The sequence below is a fragment of the Anoplopoma fimbria genome, chromosome 24 (genome assembly GCF_027596085.1).
Source record: "Anoplopoma fimbria isolate UVic2021 breed Golden Eagle Sablefish chromosome 24, Afim_UVic_2022, whole genome shotgun sequence".
Taxonomy (NCBI): domain Eukaryota; kingdom Metazoa; phylum Chordata; class Actinopteri; order Perciformes; family Anoplopomatidae; genus Anoplopoma; species Anoplopoma fimbria.
The window spans coordinates 4921979-4928520 of record NC_072472.1 but is presented as its reverse complement, the minus strand read 5'-3'; the positions used below and the strand labels follow the sequence as shown (position 1 = coordinate 4928520).

General features: G+C 35.7%; 1 long non-coding RNA gene and 1 other non-coding gene across 2 annotated transcripts; one reads left to right on the top strand and one right to left on the bottom strand.

Annotated features, from left to right (window-relative positions):
• Positions 1–613: 613 nt before the first annotated feature.
• Positions 614–2915, top strand: LOC129113952 (uncharacterized). The gene is made up of 3 exons (XR_008532406.1): positions 614–715; positions 1350–1452; positions 2170–2915. It is a non-coding gene; the product is annotated as an uncharacterized LOC129113952 (long non-coding RNA).
• A 1545-nt stretch (positions 2916–4460) lies between these two features.
• Positions 4461–4532, bottom strand: trnad-guc (transfer RNA aspartic acid (anticodon GUC)). The gene has a single exon. It is a non-coding gene; the product is annotated as a tRNA-Asp (tRNA).
• Positions 4533–6542: the final 2010 nt, after the last annotated feature.

Below are 6542 nucleotides of genomic sequence, written 5' to 3'. Positions count from 1 at the left end.
TTTCTGGCCACCTGATGAAGTCTGTAGAAGCTCTGTTTTGGTCTCCACCAGCTCCTGTCAAAAACATATCTGTTTCTTAAGCTGCTAAATGCTCCACTTTGTTCACCAGCTAGTCTCATACTTTGTCAGTCCATGGTTTGGTGCTGGGCAGGAAGCATAGTGGGTTAATCAGAGCTTTTTTCCGCCTAAAACAGCTGCCAAAGACATTCTCGGGCTGGAGAAGAAGCTTCAAAGGTGATATGGACGAAAGCATAACAGCTACAACTCACACATGAACAGATACGTACATCTCCATAACAACTAAGAATCTGAAGATGAATACCACGTGCCATGATTGAATGCTCAAGAACGAGCTTGACAATTGACTTGGATTTTTTTTTTCACTTCTTTTCTATTGCTTCGGTGTTTCAATGTTAAATGCAAAATATACAATAGGACATGCAATATTTTACAATTGCACTACTACTGTTATACTTTTATAGTTATGCATGACCCAGTTTCTCTTGATTTCATTCATTACAGATTTCTACCACATAGTTGACAATATTCAGAACTGAACTTTGCACCAGTAAAGCTCACTTATATAGTGAGAGAGGGGGGAGAAAGAGAGAGAGAGGAGAGAGAAAGGGGGTCAGACAGAGAGAGCAGTAGTGACTCATTAATTCCCGAGAGGAAAGAAGAGACGACAGAAATGAGGATCTCCCACTGAAATCTGGTATTACCTGAATATACACCTGTGCGACAATTTATGTGAATACTTATATGTAAAAAAAAAAAAAAATGTAAATATGCAGAAAAACTGAGGCTATTTTTTGCATGATTGCTACATGCTTTTAGATACATATTTACATATGCAGATAAGACATCTGATGAAGAAACACCTCATAAACTGGTGTGAGCACATGTGGTTGGACATTTGCACACGTGGTTACTACTTAGATTAAGTAAAATATACTTAAAAGACTTCTTAAAATGAGCTTGTTTGTTGTAATCAGGATGGATTGATGAGATTGGTGAGATTTAATAGCTTCAAAGAGTTGCTAAAAGCTTGAATGAAATGAATCATTTAGCAAACCTGTTTTTATTTCCCTTTAAGTAGCTTAAAGGTCTGAAAAAATATTTTACTTTGTCTAAAATTACCAGATGTATTCTGCATGAACTTGTTTTAACTCTTCGCTACTATTTATGATGTTTTTATAGAGTGAAGCATTAAACTCAAGACTTTTTTATGGCTGCTACATTCCATCAAATTAAAATGATGTATTGTTTTTGCAAATTGCGGGCTAATGATTAAGGAATAGTTTGGAAACGTTGGAATCTCAACTAGAATTTTTTTTTTCTTCATCCAGCCCCTCTGCAGCCCTGAGCTTCCTGCACATCCAGCACTTCCTCAGTCTGCTCTCCACAACTGAAGACTCCACAATTCTGCATCCACCGCTTCAGTACCAACAGGTTAGTTCAAATCGGTTGGTTCATTTACACATTGAAACATGACTAAACATGGAGAAAAAGGAGAAAAAGCTCTATTCAAGAGTGTGTGATCTGACATTGACTGTACTGGTTTCTCTTGTGACAGTCTTTCACTTGACCTCTACCTCCTCCTAGTGGAGAACTGATGAAAACACAGAGACTGTCTCAGCTGCAGCATTAATGTCTCAGAATATTTCAGCATCTTCCAGCTCGTTGATACACAATAAGAAACCATATAGCAACCATGAACTTAGTGAAACATTTAGTAGCTAAAGAGCCGTATATATGTGTTTTTCTGAGGAGTTGATGGAGACCAAAACAGAGCTAAAACTAGAGTTAATAATGGATTTAAGTTCATTGCGAAGATAGAAACTTGACTCCGAATGAATCCTAATATTGCTGATTTAGGCCTCGACTACACATGGCTTCGATTTATTCTCGTTCTTTTCCTTTTAATCTAAAAATGCATTACTTAGTGTTCCAGGTTTCCCAACTTTTTGCACCATTTAAAAAGAAGCGCGGCTTGCAACTTAACAATAAAAAAGAAGCAAATTGAGAAAAGAGTATGATTAATAAGCTTTTAGTACCAGAATTTTATTTGTTATCCTTTGGCGGCCTTTGACCCCCAAGTTGGGAACCAATGATGTAATCTTATTTGACATTATGGCTTCTGATCTAAGGTTTTAATGTGATTTGCAGGTGCTTTAGTACCTGCAAGTGTTCCTGACACATCGGGACATCAGGGGGGATGGAGGATAGCAGTAAGCCAGAGACGGTGCCTCCTGGCTTTGGTGGGATGTCGGCCATGTCTGGGCCTCTGCTCCCAGCCTCCCTGGAGAAGCTGCACAGCCAGACGGACTCCCTCCTCACTGCAGCCCGGCTTGTCCGCAGAGGTTGGACGGAGGAGGGGAAGAAGACAGGGTGGCAAGTTTCCTGTTTTGACTCCTCACGTCGACCATCTGTCTCCGGGTCAGATGGAAATCAGGGTCCAAAAGGTGGTGCGGAGAGAGGAACGGGCTCTGAAAAACAGGAAGATGAAGCAAAACGGACTGAAAGTGCATTCTCAGCTAACAGACAAGCAGAAAGACAGACAGGCATTCGTATCTTGGTGTCCGGCTGTCGCACCACATTCAGACAATCCAGGAGGTTCAAGGCCCCGATACTACCGGTCATCGCCGAGATCTAGACTATAGCTGACCTTTGTTACAGAAGGGACAATGAATTAAAGGCAAAGGTGCATAAACAACATATTTGGTTATGATAAGAGCTCTACAATATGCAGACTTTATTTAAACCTTGAGGAATTTGCTGGTGTTAATACTGTTGATGTAAACATGAGATTAAATTGACTTTTTTCATAAATGTGCAAATATGTACTAATGTATAACTGTGTGTTGGTGTTGTGTTCTTGTAAAAAAAAAACATTAAAGGTGCAGTCGAATCAATATGGAAACAACTGTGTTTATTATTGTTGTCTGGTCCTGTCATGCACAAAGATCCTATGCATACAAAACTTAACTGTACAAGACAAGTTTATATATATTCAGATTATGTTAAGGGGGAATTGGAGGGGCAGTAGAGCGACAAATAGAAAGATATTACTTCTGTCAGAGCTTCTCCTTTGTGTATGCCAACGACACCTTTATGAGTTTAATCATAAACCCAACACATACCAATATTCTATATAATCCCTATACGTGACACATGCCTCTGTTAGGAAAATATACAGCAACAAAGACATAAATTCAAATTTCACAGTCATTGAGTGAAGTCTTTGAGTGACTATACAGCTCAGAAACAACCCCTCTTAAGACTAAAAGTTTGTCAGGAAGATGGGAGACTAGACTGGATTTGTTTTGTAACAGTTTAACATGTGTCTGCTGATCAGCAACATTTGCTATATGGGCCACATTTGTAACAAAGATTTTGCCTATAGCTATTTCACCCAAAGCCAAAAGCTTTGTGCCTTTTTTCAAAACACAAACAAATGACTGAGATGCAATTTTACTGAAATAACACAACGACAAAAACCATCGTGGTTGTAGCTTTGCCAACCGTACAAATAAACAAATAAACACTATAGATAAAGTATCCAAAATAATATTTGTGTCAATCAATCGCTTCTTTGTGGTTCTTACTGATCTTAATGGAACTATGTTACAACCGTATCCGACTATAGAAAATATACTGTCCACTATACCAGTGGTTCTCAACCTTTTTTCAGTGATGTGAAATATTTTTTCAGCCAAGTACCCCCTAACCAGCGCAAAGCATTTTTGGTTGAAAAAAAGATGTAATACACAGCGCTCTGCCATCAGTGTCTGATTTATTAAACTGTCAACACTGAAGATTGCATTGTTGCATTGAATTCAGTTCATGAACTTACACTTATATTTTATTGGATATTTATTAAATAACTATTTTTAAAGGATTTTAGAATGGATGCTAATTTAAATATATATTTTTTAAATCTCACGTACCCCCTGGAGTACCTTCACCTACCCCCAGGGGTACACGTACCCCCATTTGAGAACCACTGCACTATACTAACGAGGAAGGGCTATATAGGGGGAAGGGCTATATATGTGGAGGAGCCTGACTTGTCATGTGACTCCATCTGACCAATCAACATATTGTCACTCCTCAAACCATGATAGAGATTGGTTAAAGGAAATGCAACTTTATAAAGCTGAAAATTAATTGACAAATCGAATTGATGATGGAGTGCTATTTTAGACATGGAAAATTACCAAAGATAAAGCTACACTGTGGTGTTTTGTATCTTCCATTATCATGTTGTATTTCAATAGATTATCTGAAGGATTAATCAGATTAGTTTTGTCTCATTTAACCACAAAACTTAACAAAACGGATAAAGATTTTCTCAGTAAAGAGACTTGACAATAATAATATGTAATAGATCTCCAGGTTTCTTAAAGTTCCACCATGGAGTCAAATCCGACCAAAATAAAATTAAAAGTTAAAAGTTACTCCCCGTCGGGGAATCGAACCCCGGTCTTCCGCGTGACAGGCGGAGATACTGTCCACTATACTAACGAGGAAGGTCGAGAGACCAAGAGATCCCGAAGGACTGATCAACGTGCTCTCCATATGCATCATTATCTTGCGGATATACATATATATCATTAAGCATTTTTAATGATTATATATATATAGTACAATATAATCATATATGTATATGTATATGTATATGTATATATATATATCATATATATATATATATATATATATATATAGTACAATATAATCATTAAAAATGCTTAATGATATGCATATCCGTGATTATATTGTACTATATATATATATATATATAGTACAATATAATCATTAAAAATGATTATAATGATTATATTGTACTATATATATATATATATATTATATATATATATATATATATATATATATATATATAGTACAATATAATCATTAAAAATGCTTAATGATATGCATATCCGTGCTATATATATATATATAGAGAGAGAGAGAGAGAGAGTGTTTACGTTTATGATTTTGATTGATAAAGTACAATTATGAGTACTTATAGCCAACATCATCATAGTATAGTTTTGTTGATGTATTTTAGAATATGTTTCAGAAAATCTTTCAAACATTCACTCCTTAAAAACCCTTTTATGGAATGATATGTTCAAACCATAATAAAAATGTAACGTGTTATTATCTGTAACGGCGGAATTCAATGCAGTCTTTGAAAGTACAATAATAAGAAAATAAAGTTTCTCCCAGTTGGGAGTAATGCTGTAACAAGTATGTAAAATATTAAAATTAACTAACCATTTAAAGTGTAATTTCCTCATCTTCTTGTATTATCTTGAACAGGTAAACAAGCCATTTAGAAGAGACATACGACTGATATATAACAACTTTGTGTAATAGCATGTGTTAATAAAAACATGAACACGTGTTGAATACTTTATATGAGAACAAATGAATCCATGAGTGAACTGGCCTTATTCTTTTCATTTTCTCTCATCTATTAAATAAACAGAGTGAACTCTAGCCTTACATATTACATTTAAAGTTATAAGCAGAATATCATTATCAGAATATTACAAATATTCAGGCTCTTGAATCCCGGTCGACAAATAAAATAGCATAAGATTAATATCTGCAGTTCACATTTAAACCACATGAGGGAGCCTGAATATAGGTAATATTCTGATAATTATAGTCTGATATAACATAGAATCTAATATGAAATTAGTTTATTCTGTTTATCTAATTGATGAAAGAGAATTGAAAGAATGATGTACTGTGTTCACTCCACCTTAATGGATTAATTTGTTCTCATATAAAGTGTTCAACATGTGAGGGGATGTGCATGAATTCCCAGTATGGAGAATATGAACAATTTACAGAGATAATATGAATCTGTGAATATATGTTTTTATATGTTGAAACTCTTGAATTGAAAATGATTTTTGATTAAATGTTGTTCTTCTGGGAAGTTAAATTGGTTATTTTGTAGAATTTTTGGTCATGACTATAACTTTATTGCTGATACAAGTTTCAATACAAAAGAACCTCACTGTTGTTAAAGAAGACACTTGTTTATATTTAACTTTTTTGGTACTTTTTATTGTATTTTATACAAATGTGAAGTTCACTGAATCATCACAACTTTAGACCAAGTTGAATAATTACAGAAAAATACAGAAAAAGATGAGTGAGAATTTATTTCTAATTTAATTTTTTTATTGAATCAGTTGTTGGATGTTGAACTGTGTGTGGGGTCCGGAGAACCCGGAGAAAACCCACTCACGCCACCCCAGATGTTTGTCGACCACTGAGGTGGCGATGAGAGCTCGAGAGGTGAGACCACCTCCAGGTGAGACCTAGGTGTGGTCAAGATGAAAACCACATAAAAGAGTTTTTCTCTGTTTGGAATTGTGCCGCCGTTGCCTAGGAACGGTTGCCGAGCTGCGGGAGTTGTTTTTGTTTGGCTTCAGCTGTGGTCCAGTGGTTTTGATGTGTGATGTCATGGCTTTGATTCTTTGAAGTAGGACATTTGTTGAAGCCTATATCCAGCCAAC